We start from the raw sequence: 17,076 nt of genomic DNA, 5'->3' as shown, positions 1-17,076 counted from the left end.
TTGCAAAAGGGCTCCCTTATTCCTTAATTGCTCTTTATTTCACTTCAATAATCGATAACTTTCAGTGAGAGAAAACGGATCCACCGGGGACCTTTCGTACGTGAGGCCAACGTGATATCCGCCACACTGCAGCCCATCAAAGGGCGATAAACCACTGAATATAAAGAATGAGCTCACAAATATCAGCGGCAGTGCAGTCTGATAACTTTTAGCGAGAGAAAATAGATCCACCGGGGAACTTTGGCGTGTCGGAATAACCGGTGCTGTTAAATTTGACAAAAGTTGCACCAGATTCCTGGTGTCGCCAGCGATGAGGATTTTGAACCAGACTCCTAAAACACAGTGTGTAAAATGGGATATGGTTGAACAGTTGACATGCAAAGCACAGAACAAATGATTGAAGTATCGACTGTCCCTCAGTCAGCATTTCTTTCATTGTACAAAAGAAGATGACGGGTTAATTAATGATGCTTTCCCGTGAAAACAACACAAAAGTTAAACAAAAAACATACGGTGACTGGCAGGTGAGCGCTTCTTCTGATACCTGGTGGGAATGGGCAGGGATTTTAAAGCCCCTTGTATTGCAGAATCTTCATATAGACGAACATCTCAAGTTCCCTGTGTCGGCCTTGTGGCGCAAAGGTAGCACGTCTGACTCCAGATCAGAAGGTTGCGTGTTCAAATCACGTCGAGGTCACTGCTCTTTTGGGTAATCCCGGAATTAATATTTTCTTTGCTGTTTGGCAATAACCAGACCCTTGCTCCAAAGTCTGTCTCACTGTTTCCCCGGTGTCAGTCAGAGAAACACCTGTTGCCCTCATTTATTTCTTGTGACAAGACACAAAAGTTCAAAATCAACCTGCAGGTGGCCATACACAGCACTGGATCGTCAGGACAGCCGAGCGGTCCAAGCTGTTGTGTTAAGTCTGCTCTGAAAGTGTGGGTTTGAATCCCACTTCTAGCACCTTTCATTTTTAGTCATTAAGCAAAACTCATTTGCTTGGCACAACGATCAGCTCCTAAAAAGTGGGATTCTGCAGTTCACCTGCTCGCTCAGCATCTCCGTCTGACCTGGTGCTGAAGGTGGAGATGTTTCCGCAGTGTAGTCGTTCACACGTTCACCTTACTGTCATGTATCTCACACTACTCTGCAGTTCTAAGTCGTTTTGAAAATCTCTTTCAGCCAGGTGTGGGTACCTTCAAAGGGGCTAAAGTTAAAATCTACATCACACAGGATGCCAGACCGGTCCATCACAAGGCTAGAGCTGTGCCTTATGTGATGAGGGAAAAGATTGAACACGAACTGGACCTGCGGGAAGGCATTATCTAATTCGTGAAATTTAGCGACTGGCCAAGTCCCATCATCCCCGTCATGAAGCCTGATGGATCCGTACAAATCTGTGGGGATTACAAGTCTACCATAAACAGAGTCTCCCTGCAGGACCAATACCCGCTGCCCAGAGCAGAGGACCTATTTGCCACGTTGGCTGGAGGAAACCTTTTCTCGAAACTAGATTTTACATCTGCGTATATGACGCAAGAACTGACCAAAGAGTCTCAGCTACTCACCACCATCAACACACATCGAGCGCTTTTTATGTACAATCGATGCCCATTCGGCATCAGGTCGGCAGCTGCTATATTCCAGCGCAACATGGAGAGTCTGCTCAAGTCCATCCTGGGGACGGTTGTGTTTCAAGATGAAATATTCATCACGGGCAGGGACACCGACTCCCATCTCCGCAATTTGCAGGAAGTACTAAGTCGATTGGATCGAGTAGGCCTAAGAGTTAACAATTCCAAGTGTCTGTTTCTCGCGCCTGAGGTTGAATTTTTGGATAGAAGGATTGCCGCTGATGGAATCTGCCCAACAGAATCAAAAACCGAAGCAATTCGTCTGGCACCCAGGCCCTGGAATATCTCGGAACTGCCTGCCTTTCTCGGGCTATTCAATTACTTTGGGAACTTTATGCAGAACTTGAGCACGCTGCTGGAGCCTCTCCACATGCTACTCAGAAAGGGGTGCGATTGGTTTTGGGGGGACGCCCAAGAACGCGCCTTCAATAAAGAACTCAATCTTCTATGTTCCAACAGTGTTTTAGCCTTTTTTGACCCAGGTAAAAAGTTAGTTCTTACATGTGATGCGTCAGCGTACAGGATCGGGTGCATTTTACAGCACGTCAATGATGCGGGTAAATTACAACCTATTGCTTATGCCTCCAGGTCACTTTCGCGGGCGGCGTGCGGATACGATATGGTTGAGAAGGAGGAGCTCGCGTGCGTGTACGATGTCAAAAAGATGCACCAATAACTTTTCGTGGCCAATTTCGGGTTAGAAACCAACCATAAACCCCTCACGTCCCTGCTATCTGAGTGCAAGGCAATAAACGCCAAAGCCTCGGCACGCATTCAGCGGTGGGCACTCATGCTGGTGTCTTACGACTACACAATAAGGCACAGACCAGGCACAGACAACTTTGCCGATGCGCTTAGCAGGCTACCCCTGGCGACCACAGAAGGTTCGGACGAACAGGACTGTGAGATGGTCATGCCTTTGAATCCACAGGTTCGCCCACGATGTCGCACCAAATCAGAACCTGGACGAAAGATGCGTTTTATCTGGTGACTGGGCAGAGACCCGCGATGCCTGCCCCGAGGAGATCAAACCTTTCCATAGGCGCAGGCATGAACTATCACTGCAGGCAGACTGCCTGATGTGGGGCAGCCGAGTAGTTATGCCCTTACGAGGCTGAGAGGCGTTTGTCCGGGAGCTCCACCGCGAGCAACCGGGGATCGTCCTAATGAAGGCCATAGCCAGATCCCACGTCTGGTGGCCTAGCATTGACGCGGACCTGGAGCTCTGCATCCGTCGGTGCACCATTTGTGCCCAACTCAGTAATGCCCCCAGGGAGGCCCCCCTAAGCCCCTGGCCCTGGCTCACAAAAACTGTGGTCGCGGGTGCATGTAGACGATGCGGGCCCATTCATGGGCAAAATGTTCCTCGTAGTTGTTGATGCATTTTCCAAATGGATCGAGTTCACCATTTTAAACTCGAGCACTACCTCCACCACTGTGGAGAGCCTGAGAATCATGTTTGCAATGTACGGAATTCCTGATATATTGGTCAGTGATAATGGTCCGTGCATCACTAGCGCAGAATTTCAAGAATTTATAGTTGACCACGGCATAAATCACATTAAGACGGCACCGTTAAAGTCGGCCTCCAATGGCCAGGCGGAGCAAGCAGTGCAGATCATTAAACAAGGCATGCTCAGAATCCAAGGTCCCACGCTGCAGAGCCGCCTGTCGCGACTGCTGCTGGCATACAGATCTCGTCGACATTCGTTGACTGGGGTTCCCCCCGCGCAACTATTGATGAAATTAACCTTAAAGACCAGGCTCTCGTTAATCCTCCCAGACATGCATGAAATTGTTGAGGCTAAGCGCCGGAAGCTAACTGAGTACCATGACCTAAATTTGAGGGGGAGGTGGAATGAGATCGGGGACAAAGTGCTTGTGCTAAACTATGGCAGGGGTCCCAAATGACGTACAGGGACAGTAACAGGCAAGGAAGGAAACAGGCTACTGGTTGTACAAATGGACAATCGCCAAACCTGTCGGAGGCATGTAGACCAAGTAAAAAGTAGATTCACCAACAATACTGCAGGACGATCGGCAGACTACAGTATGGAACTCACACCACACCTGATGGACAGACAGAGGGAACAACCTGAGGAAAGGGCAGTCTCAACAGACAGCCCAGACGAGATACCAGCAATCACACTGAAAGAAAAACAGGCACCAAGGCAAACAACTGAACCACAACTAAGACGCTCCACGCGAGAGCGTAGATCACCTGAGAGTCTGAATCTATAGAGACTATAAGACCTTGGGGGTGTTTGATGTCATGTATCTCACACTACTGTATATAACTGTATCTTACCATGCTATACATGACTGTAACTAGATATGACCTGTAACCACAAGCATACGTTACCATCAGGGGTGCACTTGCAGGAGACACTGCATACCTGTTCCACACAGGTATATAAAGGCAGGTATCAGGCAAGTGTGGCACTTGAGAGCTGTGAAATAAAGGTGCAGGTCCAGAGTGACCTTGACTTCAGCATGTGCCTCGTCTGAGTCTGTACTGCAGGGTCAGGACTTAACACTTACAAACAAAAGCTCACCGGGTGGTAATATTTTCTGGAGCTTTCTCCTCATGCATGCTCAGGGGCGAGTTTGTTCTCCTGTGAAAGGTTATAAGATCATAAACATGTCAGGATTCGGAGCCGGAGTAGGCCTTTCGGCCCCTCGAGCCTGATCCACCATTCAAGAGGATTCTGTCAGTTTCTCGACAGCAAGTTTAAACATCTGGGGCGGAGCCAACAGGCGCCTGGCTGCAATCAGCGACAAAAACGTGCATTTGGCAGAAGCCCGGCTCGATCAATCGGTCGAGCATGAGAATCTTAATCTTGAATTCAGGGGTGCGAGCTCCAAGTTAATTGTTAAAACATGTCCCATTTTACACACTGTGCTTTAGGGATCTGATTCAAAATGTTCATTGCTGGTAACATCAACAGGAGACTGGGGAAACAGTGCGACTGACTTTAGAGCAAGAATCTGGTTAATGTGAAACAGCAAATGAAATATCAATTCTGGAAGAATGACATCGAAAAGAAATGTGACCCCGACACCCAGAAAGAAGTGTTAAGGCATAAGATTAAATGCTGCATTCCTCTGTGCAAAAAATTCCTTCCACAAACATTTCTCTGACCAAAACTGCACAAAACAAAAATGTTCCTTTCAAATTCATTAAACTCCCGAATTTCCACACCCCCCGAATCTCCTGAATCAGATGCATCTTGTATTGCCGACTCAATCCATGTCACTTTGCAATGTTCTGCTTCCACCCACACTATGAAATGTGCCACTAACTTATAGAATCATGGAATGGTTACAGCACGGAAGGCCATTCGGCCCGTCGAGCCCGTGCCGACTCTCAGCGAGTCCCACTCCCCCGCTCGTTCCCCTGAGGCCTGCAATTGTTTTTCCTTCAGACACTTATCCAACTCCTGTTTGAAAGATAAGATTGAGTCTGCCTCCAGTACATTCCAGATCCTAAACACTCGCTGCTAAATAGCCAGCTCCTGTTCCTATGTGTAAAGTCTGGGAAACACTGGATCAATTCCTACCACACTCACAGCCTTCCTAAATATAGCACCGTCTTTCTATTCTCGTAAAACCAGCTCCTGAAGTAAAGTCCAGCGGTGTAGGTTAAAGCTCTGGTTATGTTCCTAACATTACTTCAAATGCAGTGTTTCCGTAGTGTAGTGGTTGTCACATTTGCCTCACAAGCGAAAAGTTCCTGGTTCAAAATTGGGTGGAAACATTTTGTAAACTTGCTCAATTAAATATTGGAAAAAATGGATTGATTCATATTCGTGGTTCAATATTAACAAAACACAATGTCCCACAACCTTGTAAAATTTTCTGATATCACTGTACAGTTCTGTATACACTCAAACTCTACACTTGAACTGTATGCTCATAAAAGTATTGGAGTGGGAACTCACTGGATAACAGCACAGCTGGTAATGTTTGCGGAATATGTTTGTGCAGTCAAAACGTGCAATGACAAATTGGAATCGTGCAGCACCGAATCCTCAGGGAAAACACAGTTAAAAACTTCGCTTCTGGGTGGGCTTGAACCACCAACTTTTAGGTTAATAGCCCAACGCGCTAAATCATTGCGTCAAAGAGACTGACGCAAGTGCACACTGCACGACATCCAAAACCAGGGTGTTAATCAGTTAAACCTTCAGATTGTTCCTACCGGGATGGAACTTGTCCACTCTCAGTTGTACTTTTCCCAAATAAAGGGTGGACATTCAGTGTGGATGTATGGAAGCAGTCTGGTCCCGCACACTGCAGACACATCCATGTCACTGCCAACCAGCTCTCCCACAACCGGTGTGATCTACCTTCCAGCCTTCCGGTGCCTTGTCTGTGACGAAGTATTCTGATTGTCCCGAAGACGGAATTCGGTTTAAATTCCTTTTCTGCTCCCGACTGCAGATATTCCTGTGAATAAACGCGAACAAAGTGCTTACAGGGTCAGTTCGATTGACCGTTTCTTTGCTTGGTGAAATTTCAAAGATTGAAAGCGACGCACATCAACCCCAGAAAATGCTGGAAACACTCAGCAGGTCGGGCAGTATCTGTGGAGATGGGGAAGTGGGAATAATCGATTGGTTTGTTTGCGGCTTTGATCTGCTGCTGGGAAGTGAGGCAGCGCTGCAGGATGCTTTTTTTCGAGGTGTAAGCAGAGGTTTCCGTCGTGTAACGGTTATCACGTTCGCCACACATGTGAAATATCCTCAGTTTGAGCACGGACAGAAACATTGTTTTGGAGAATATTTTTCTGTGGAATACATTTTTAAAAAGTAGCCCCAGGTTCCTTGTATCATGAGCGATGGGCATTTTAACTCACTCTCCTAAAATACAGTGTTTATAAAATCCGATAGGGGATAAAATTCATCAATGATTAAAGTTCCTTAACTCATTAAAGTTCAGTTCTTGAAGTTTCCATCAATTCATTTCATAAACATAATTGAAGTGTGTGAGAATATTAATAATGTGTTTTAATCGTTAAGGACCCCATTACTTTATGTTATAGACCCAGGTTACACACTCTCTTGCTTCTGAAAGAGTTGAGGCCCATGTGGGGGTGATTTGGGCACATCTTTCCCCACATTACAAGTGTGTCAGGAAATCAACCACCCAAAGCCCTTTCATTTACCACAGGGGTTCCCGCAATTGTCTGGTCTCAAAGCGGTTTTAGTCCTTGTCAATATCTCTTGTCCATTTCCCGATGTTTCCCGATTCTCTCGGTCTCCCTGGCACTCTTCAATCTGTATGTGGCCACCCACAGGTTGGATTTCAATGAATACCTGTGTTTGTGTTTTCAATAACAACAGAAAATGTTTCTTATATATTTCTTATGTTCTCTCCAAATCCTCGATATCCTTCCTAAATTGTGGTGCCCAGAACTGTAAACAGGATCCAACTGAGGCCTAACAGGGATTTATAAAGTTTTGGTGTAAGCTCCACACCGGTGTAATCTATTTCACGTTATAAATACAAGGGCCCTGTATTCTTTTTTAGTAACCTTATCAACTTGTCTACCCACCTTCAAATATTGCTGTGTGTAAATCTCTCGGTCACTCTGTTTCTGCATCCCCTTTAAAACAACACCATTTAGTTGAAGTTTCCACAGATCACCACCGTGTGATTCCCAGACCTTACACAGAGGGACATAGGAACAGGAGGAGGCCATTTAGCCCCTCGAGCCTGTCCCACCATTCAGTGAGATCATGGCTGATCTGATCTTGGCCTCAGCTCCACTTCCCTACCATCTCCGCCTAACCCTTGACTCCCATATCGTACAAAAATCTGTCCACCTCCACCTTAAATATATTCAATGACCGAGACTTCACAGCTCTCAGGGGTAGAAATACAAAGATTCACGCCCCTCTGAGGGAAGAAATTCCTCCTCATCCCCATTTTAAATGGGCAACCCCTTATTCTTAAACTATGTCCCCTCGTTCTAGATTCCCCCACGAGGGGAAACATCCTCTCTGCATCTACCCTGTCTAGCCCCCTCAGAATCTTACACCTTTCAAAGATATCATCTCTCACTCTGCTAATCCCCAATAGGTAGATCCCAACCTGTTCAACCATTCTTCATAAGACAACCTTGTGAAACTTCTGTGAAATGCCCCCAATGTAAGTTTATCCCTCCTGAAATGAGGAGAGCAAAACTGTACGCAGTACTCCAGGTGTGGTTTCACCTGTGCTCTGTACAGTTGTAGCAGGAACTCCGTACTTTTATATTCCATCCCCCTTGAAATAAAGGCCAACTTTCCATTTGCCTTCCTAATTACTTGCTGTATCTGCATGCTAACTTTTTGTTATCAGGAAGGCCAATGGTACCTTGGCCTTTATTGCAAAGGGGATGGAGTATAAAAGCAGGGAAGTCCTGCGACAGCTGTATAAGGTATTGGTGAGGCCACACCTGCAATACTGCATGCAGTTTTGTTTTCCATATTTACGAAAGGCTATACATGCTTTGGAGGCAGTTCAGAGAAGGTTCACTAGTTTGATTCTGGAGATGAGGGGGTTGACTTATAAGGAAAGGCTGAGTAGGTTGGGCCTCTACTCATTGGAATTCAGAAGAATGAGTGGTGATCTTATCGAAACGTGTAAGATTATGAGGGAGCTTGACAAGGTGGATGCAGAGAGGATGTTTCCACTGATGGGGAGACTAGAACTAGAGGGCATGATCTTAGAATAAGGGGCCACCCATTTAAAACTGAGATGAGGAGAAATTTCTTCTCTCAGAGGGTTGTAAAACTGTGGAATTCCTTGCCTCAGTCTGCTGTGGAAGCTGGGACATTGAATAAATTTAAGAGAGAAATTGACAGCTTTTTAAATGATAAGGGGATAAGGGGTTATGGGTAGTGGGCAGTGAAGTGGAGCTGAGTCCATGATCGGATCAGCCATGATCTTATTGAATGGCGGAGCAGGCTCGAGGGGCCGTATGGCCTACTCCTGCTCCTATTTCTTATGTTCTTCTGTAAAAGGACTCCCAGATTCCTCTGCTCCAGAGCATTTTGTAATCTCTCCCCATTTAAGTAATTATTAGCTTTTTTTGTTTTACCGACCAAAGTGGATAACCTCATATTTCCCACATTATACTGCAGCTGCCAATTATTTCCTCACTCACTGACCCTATCGATATCGCTTTGCAGATTGTTTGCGTCCTCCTCACAACTTGCTTTCCCATCTTCTCTTTGTATCAGCAGCAAACTTGTCTACATTACAAACATGCAGAGCCCAGAACAAATTATTTTGCACCCTGGCGATGTTTTCCCATTGCCTTTGAAGGCGTATATCGCAGATTACCCAGAATGAAACCATACATTTAAGATTTATACTATAAGGGAAAATTGCAACTTATTTTATTAGTTCGAGGTGTTTCATTAATTGATTTGACATGCTGTATTTGTTTGAGGTGCTGTGGAAAAATGGATTCTTACTCATTGCTGACTCTAAGTTAGAACAAATGAGTGTTCGACAGTAAAATGAGCACTGCACTTTAATTGAGAATTACATATCCAGAGTTATAGTAGGCAGCCGCATATCACAGTGAAGTAGAGCAGACCCGAGAGACTCAGCTAACAATTGGAACGTAATCACTGAATTAACACAGAAGAGTGCAAAACATTCATCAGAACATTATAAAATCAATACAATGCGTCTGATTGTGTTTGTAGGAACACGGCCATTGGAGAGAGAGCAACGTTTCCAATTACGTTATATAATAAGTCTGATCAACATTTTCCAGTTTTGGGACGTTGAGCTTCAATTTCGGAATTTTGCATTTAAACATATTCTATGTCATGAGGGACTCAAATCAGCGGCCGTAATGTGTTTGTTCAAACAACTGAAACTAATTTCAACTCTGTTGCATCTTGACTGTCCCAGTGGGGAGCCCACAGGATATAATTGGAAGGCTCCGGGAATATTTCAGAGTTTAATTCAGAGAGATTGCCGAAAGCACGAAGAGGCAGCATCGCTTAACACGGAAAATGCCTGATACGTCCTTACTACACAGTATAAATACACACGAGGCCCATGCTTGAGAGAAGGTCAGTCTGTGACCTGTCCTTTATTCCTTCACACTCAAGTGATGAAGGTGGGTGGAGCTTCCCCTGTTATACCTGAAGGTCCAGGTTAGGAGTATCTCCCACCTAGTGGTCAGTGTTCTCACGGTGTACAACTTAGGTCAGTTTATACATGGGTTACAATACTGGTTCAATATATGACATCACCTCCTACCCCAAAGTCTTATTGGGATCACAGGTTGAGTCTCTCTGGTGGTTTACGCTCCCTTGTAGAGCGCCTGAGTTGGGGCTCCAGTTGTTTGGCGCTGGCCTGAGTGTCTGCTGTTTGCAGTGCTCAGGCCTGTCCGGACTGCCCACAGTGACTGGGCTCTTCTCCCTTTGGTTCCGGTGTTCGGTCACCTGTGGTGGAGTGAACTCTATATCGTTCTCTTCCCCTGCTTCTTCTATGGGGTTGCTGAACCTCCTTTTTGTTTGATCCACATGTTTGCGGCAGATTTGTCCATTGGTAAGTTTAACTACCAGAAACCTATTTCCCTCTTTGGCAACCACAGTGCCTGCGAGCCATTTGGGCCCTGCAGCGTAGTTGAGGACAAAAACAGGATCCTTTACATCAATACATCATGCCCTCGCATTCCTGTCATGGTAGTAATATTGTGACTGGCGCCTGCTCTCGACAATTTCTTTCATGGTGGGGTGTATAAGGGATAATTGGGTTTTGAGCGTCCTTTTCATTAGTAGCTCTGCGGGTGGAACCCCTATGAGCAAGAGTGGTCGGGATCAATAGGCCAACAGGACGCGTGATAAGCACGTTTGTAGGGAACCCCCTTGGAATCTGAGCATCCCCTGTTTGATTATCTGCACTGCTCGTTCTGCCTGGCTGTTTGAGGCCGGCTTGAACGGTGCCGTTCTAACATGGTTAATTCCATTGCCTGCCATGAAGTCCTGGAATTCAGTGCTTGTGAAGCACGGGCCATTGTCACTGACCAAGATGTCCGCTAGACTGTGGGCGGCGAACATTGCCCGTAGACTTTCTACCGTGGCAGAGGATGTGCTTGAATTTAAAATGTCACACTCGATCCATTTGGAGTGGGCGTCTACTACAACCAAAAACATTTTCCCCATGAAAGGACCTGCGTAGTCCACATGGATGCGTGACCAAGGCTTGGCCAGGGGCTAAGGGGGGCTTCCCTGGGCGCATGGCCCAGCTGGGCACATGTGTTGCACCTGCGAACACAAAGTTCCAGATCTGCGTCTATCCCTGGCCACCAAACGTGTGACCTGGCAATTGCCTTCATCGTGACAATGCCCAGGTGCCCATTGTGGAGATCTCTGACGAACACCTCTCTGCCCATCTGGGGCATGACTACGTGGTTTCCGCACAGTAGGCAATCGGCTTGAATCGAGAGTTCATCCCTGCCCCTGTGAAATGGTTTAAATTCCTCAGGGCATGCCCTGTACGTGGCTGCCCAGTCCCCGTTCAGGACACATTTCTTGACTAGAGACAATAGCGGGTCTCTATTTGTCCAGACTTTAATCTGACGGGCTGTCACTGGTGAGCCTTCGCTTCCGAAAGCTTCAACAGCCATGACCATCTCAGCACCATGCTCGGTAGCCCCCTCAGTGGTGGCTAGTGGGAGCCTGCTGAGTGCATCGGCGCAGTTTTCAGTGCCCGGTCTGTGCCGAATTGTGTTGTCATAGGCAGCTGACGTGAGTGCCCACCTCTGTATGCGGGCCGATGCGTTTGCATTTATGGCCTTGTTGTCGGCCGAAAGGGACGTTAAGGGTTTGTGATCTGTCTCCAGCTCAAATTTTCTGCCAAACTGGGACTGGTGCATTTTCTTTACCACATATACACATGCGAGAGCCTCCTTTTCTACCATCCCGTAGCCCCTTTCTGCCTGGGACAGACCTCTGGAGGCATAAGCTACCGGCTGTAACTGACCCTTGGCATTGACATGCTGCAACACACACCAGACACCCGAGGACGACAGATCGCACGTTAACACAAGTTTCTTACATGGGTCATATAGCGTTAACAGATTGTTGGAACATAACAAATTGCGTGCTCTATTAAAAGCCATTTCCTGGCTGTTCCCCCAGACCCATTCACGACCTTTGCATAGGAGCACGTGCAGCGGCTCCAGCAGCGTGCTCAATTTGGGAAGAAAGTTGCCAAAATAATTCAGGAGCCCCAGGAACGAACGCAGTTCCGTCGTGTTTCGGGGTCTGGGTGTTCTCTGGATCGCTTCCGTCTTGGATGCAGTTGGGCTGATCCCGTCTGCTGCTACCCTCATCCCCAGGAATTCTACCTCTGGAGCTAGGAAAACGCACTTCGCAGTTTTCAGGCGCAGACCTACCCGGTCCAGTCTGCGTAGCACCTCCTCCAGGTTGTGGAGGTGTTCTTCAGTATCGTAACCCGTAATGAGGATGTCGTCCTGAAAAACCACCGTCCCTGGAATCGACTTGAGGAGTTTTTCCATATTTCGTTGGAAGAGCGTGGCGACCGAGCGAATCCCGAACGGACATCTGTTGTACTCAAACAATCCCTAGTGTGTCGTGATGGTGGTCAGCTTCTTCGACTCACTCTCCAGCTCCTGGGTCATGTAAGCTGAGGTCAGGTCCAATTTTGAAAAATGTTTGCCACCGGATAGCGTCGCAAAGAGGTCCTCCGCTCTCGGTAGTGGGTACTGGTCTTGGAGTGACACCCGATTGATGGTGGCCTTGTAATCGCCACATATCCTGACTGACCCATCCGCCTTGAGCACCGGCACAATCGGGCTCGCCCAGTCACTGAATTCGACTGGCGAGATGATGCCTTCCCTCAGGAGGCGGTCCAATTCGCCTTCTATCTTTTTCCGCATCACGTACGGCACCGCTCTGGCCTTCTGGTGTACTGGTCTGGCGTCCGGGTTTATGTGAATCACTACTTTGGCCCCCATGAAAGTGCCAATGCCGGGTTGAAATAATGAGTGAAATTTGTCCAGGACCTGTGAGCAGGATACTCGCTCCACAGAGGAAATTGCATTGACATCGCCCCATTTCCAATTCATGACAGCAAGCCAACTCCTCCCCAGTAGTGCGGGACCGTCCCATGGGACAATCCAGAGTGGCAACCTGTTCTCTGAATCTTTGTGGGTCACGACTACCGTGGCGCTGCCTTGCACCGGAATGATCTCCTTGGTGTAAGTCAGTAGCTGTGCGTCAATCGGCGATAATTTTGGCCTCCTGGCCTTGGATGCCCACAACTTTTTGAACTGTTTGATAACCATCAGGGACTGGCTGGCACTCGTGCCTAACTCCATTGATACTGGGATGCCATTGAGGAGCACTTTCATCATTATTGATGGCGTCCTGGTGTATGAATTGTATACGTGCTCCACATGGACTCGCTGAACTTCAGCTTCCAGCGATTTCCCCCAGTGTCCATTTCTGCAATTTCTGCAGGCATTTTGCTCATCTCTGCAAACTCCAGCTGAATGTATGCCTCCACGCCTCCAGCATGAGTTACGGTTTGAAACAAAATGTCCCTTGCCAGTCGATCGTCCCTGACTGCCCCTGTTATTGTCCTTGAGTGCACCATTAACAGGTGTTGATGGCACCATTACTGGCCGCATTGTCCCTTGCAATGGCGTGAATCGCTGTTTAGCTTGCCATTGTCTCTGTTGAACTCCCCCTCTGGGTTCGACTACATGTTGCGGCATGCCTGACTGCCCTTGTCTGCCTGGAGAACTGTGTGCTGCTTTAACAATGTTGAATCTCTGTCCCAACCATTCCTTAACACAGTACCCTCGTCTGTTCTGCTAGTGGCCATGCTCGCGTGGTTTAAATCCCAGTTTCTTGTCGCCATTGATACGTCATTACTTCACAGTATAATTGCACACAAGGCCTTTGCTTGAGAGAAGGTCAGTCTGTGACCTGTCCTTTATTCCATAGCACTCAAGTGATGAAGGTGGGTGGAGCTTGCCCATTTATACCTGAAGGTCCAGGTTAGGAGTGTCTCCCACCTAGTGGTCAGTGTTCTCACGGTGTACAACTTAGGTCAGTTTATACATGGGTGACAATGCTGGTTGAATACATGACAATGCCTGCGACATTTTCCATCATTGATAAAATATTCTACGTGATCCTTGCAGTCACTGCTCTTCCTGGTCAGTGATTATAGTCATTGACGTTGTGTAACTCTGTGTGTGATCCATATTTGGCCTTGTTCTGTATCTGACAATGTAGTGATGACCATTAAATGATAGGGGCAGTGACATAATTTCAATAATTCGGAAGTCCACATTAGCCAAATTCCCACTGCTCATTTATGCCGTTCCTTTAACAGAAACCGTAAGTCTGTACTCTGCAGACACGCAAATGATGAAGTTATTGCTGTTGTTGGAACACTTTGTATACTTGCACCTGCCCTCGGCACTAAAAGCACTCTAAAGTTTGTTTCTTACTGGGATTGGCTGTCACAATAGAGTTGTGATAACTGAGAGGCACTGGGCAGACTGCAATATCTGACCAGACTGAATCTGTATTACTGGAACTATCTGCCAGTGTACAACTGTATTGAGTGTCGTTCATTGACTGGGATCGAACATCTGACCACAGTGGCCATGTAATTACTGGAATTCTTTGAGGATACAATGAGCATGGTGGATAGAGGTGTACCGATTGATGTGGTGTATTTAGATATCCAAAAGGCATTCGATAACGTGCCACACAAAAGGTTACTGCAGAAGATAAAGGTACGCGGAGTCAGAGGAAATGTATTAGCATGGATAGAGAATTGGCTGGCGAACAGAAAGCAGAGAGTCAGGATAAATGGGTCCTTTTCCGGTTGGAAATCAGTGGTTAGTGGTGTGCCACTGGGATCAGTGCTGGGACCACAACTGTTTACAATATACATAGACGACCTGGAAGAGGGGACAGAGTGTAGTGCAACAAAATTTGCAGATGACACTAAGATTCGTGGGAAAGCGGGTTGTGTAAAGGACTCAGAGATGCTGCAAGGAGATTTCGATAGGTTAAGCGAATGGGCTAAGGTTTGGCAGATGGAATACAATGTCGGAAAGTGTGAGGTCATCAACCTTGGGGAAAAAAAACAGTAAAAGCGAATATTATTTGAATGGGGAGAAATTACAACATGCTGTGGTGCAGAGGGACCTGGGGGTCCTTGTGCATGAATCACAAAAGGTTAGTTTGCAGGTGCAGCAGGTAATCAGGAAGGCGAATGGAATGTTGGCCTTCATTGCGAGAGGGATGGAGTACAAAAGCAGGGAGGTCTTGCTGCAACTGTATAAGGTATTAGTGAGGCCGCACCTGGAGTACTGCGTGCAGTTTTGGTCACATTACTTAAGGAAGGATATATTAGCATTGGAAGGGGTACAGAGACGATTCACTAGGCTGATTCCAGAAATGAGGGGTTTACCTTATGATGATTGATTGAGTAGACTGGGTCTTTACTCGTTGGAGTTCAGAAGGATGAGGGGTTATCTTATAGAAACATTTAAAATAATGAAAGGGATAGACAAGATAGATGCAGAGAGGTTGTTTCCACTGGTAGGGGAGACTAGAACTAGGGGGCACGGCCTCAAAATACGGAGGAGCCAATTTAAAACCAAGTTGAGAAATAATTTCTTCTCCCAGAGGGTTGTGAATCTGTGGAATTCTCTGCCCAAGGAAGCAGTTGAGGCTAGCTCATTGAATGTTTTCAAGTCAAAGATAGATAGATTTTTAACCAATAAGGGAATTAAGGGTTACGGGAAGAGGGCGGGTAAGTGGAGCTGAGTCCACGACCAGATCAGCCATGATCTTATTGAATGGCGGAGCAGGCTCGAGGGGCTAGATGGCCTACTCCTGTTCCTAATTCTTATGTTCTTATGTTCTTTTCACACGGCGATGAGAATTGTACAGTGTACTGCAAGTGTGGTCCAAAGAAAGTTTGATACCAGTTCAACAGAACTTCACTACTTTTCAACACTATCCATCTTGAATTAACCCTTGGTGCTCCATTTTCTTTTTATGGATGTATAACCCGCATCACGACCTTTACTGTTTATTTGTATTTCTACCACGAAATCCCTTTGCTCCTCGACCTGACTTAGATTCTTATTCTCACGTAGTATTTGACCTTATCTTTCTTACCAAAGTACATGACCTCACTCTGTCTGTGTTGGATTGAATTTGCCAATTCAATGTCCAGTCTGCAAGATTATTAATGTCTTGTTGTAGTTTGTTGCAGTCCTCCTCAATAATGTATATCAGCCCCACCCCAATTTGGCCACATCTGAAAGTGTAGAAATTGTTTTTTTGATTCCAAAGTCTAAATGGACAATTTAAATTGTGAACAGCATTGGTCCCACACTGATCCTCATGGGAGCCCACTTTACACCTTCTGCTCTCAGAATAACAGTCCTTTACTTCTGCTTTCTGTCTTGGGGTCAGCTCGCTACACATTCCACGACTTGTCCCCTAACACCGCAAGCTCTGACCTTATTCATTATTCTAATTATTGGTACCTCATCAAAGACTTTTTGGAAATTTAAGTATATTATATCGACCACATTACCCTGGTCTACTCTCCCTGTTACTTCTTCAATGAAATCAAAGAAGTTGGTCAAGCAAGACTTTTGCTTTTGAATCCACACTGATTATACATAATTATATTTTTGGTTTATATATATTCTTCTATTCTCTACTTTAGAAGGGATTCCATTATTTTCCACCACCGAAGTTCCACTGACTGGTCTATAGTTCCCCGGACATGTTCTATCTTCCATCTCAAATATAAGTATTACGTTAGCTATCCGCCATTCCTCTGACACTACACATTTTTCAAACTAATCATTAAATATTTGTAATAGTGCTCCTGCTATCTCTTCGCTGAATTATTTTAAAGTGTATGGATGTAATCCATCCAGACCAGGGGTTCAATCCTCCTTTCATTTTGTTTGTTCATTTAATATTTATCCTCTTTACTTATTGCAGTTATTTAATTTCCCATACATTATTCCACCGTCATGTCCATCTGCCCTGTGTCCCTGGTAAATACAGAGGCAAAGTAATTATTTCATATTTTATGTAATTTTTCCATCGCTTCATGTTTTTTAATATTGTCCATCGATTTGTGGCCCTATTCCCATCCGACATTCTTTTTTAAATGAATGTGCCTGTAGAAAGTTAGATGAGCGATTATGTTATCGGCCACCTAATAGTGGGAAGGATAAAGAGGTATAAATGTAGGTAAAATGCAGAAAGATTCAAGATCTGTCGTGATAATGTGGGACTTCAACGTAAACTGGGAAAATAACCATGCAAAGGGAAAATGCAGGGGACGATTTCCTGAAATCTGTATTAGAACTTTCTCCATCAGTATGTTTCCAGCACGATGAGGAAG

At 46.0% G+C, this 17,076-nt stretch overlaps 1 non-coding gene across 1 annotated transcript; it reads left to right on the top strand.

Moving 5' to 3' along the window:
* Nucleotides 1-625: 625 nt before the first annotated feature.
* trnaw-cca (transfer RNA tryptophan (anticodon CCA)) lies at nt 626-697 on the top strand. The gene has a single exon. It is a non-coding gene; the product is annotated as a tRNA-Trp (tRNA).
* Nucleotides 698-17,076: the final 16,379 nt, after the last annotated feature.

Source organism: Pristiophorus japonicus, unplaced genomic scaffold (assembly GCF_044704955.1).
Source record: "Pristiophorus japonicus isolate sPriJap1 unplaced genomic scaffold, sPriJap1.hap1 HAP1_SCAFFOLD_70, whole genome shotgun sequence".
NCBI classification, from domain to species: Eukaryota; Metazoa; Chordata; class Chondrichthyes; family Pristiophoridae; genus Pristiophorus; species Pristiophorus japonicus.
This window is presented reverse-complemented; position numbering and strand designations above follow the sequence as displayed.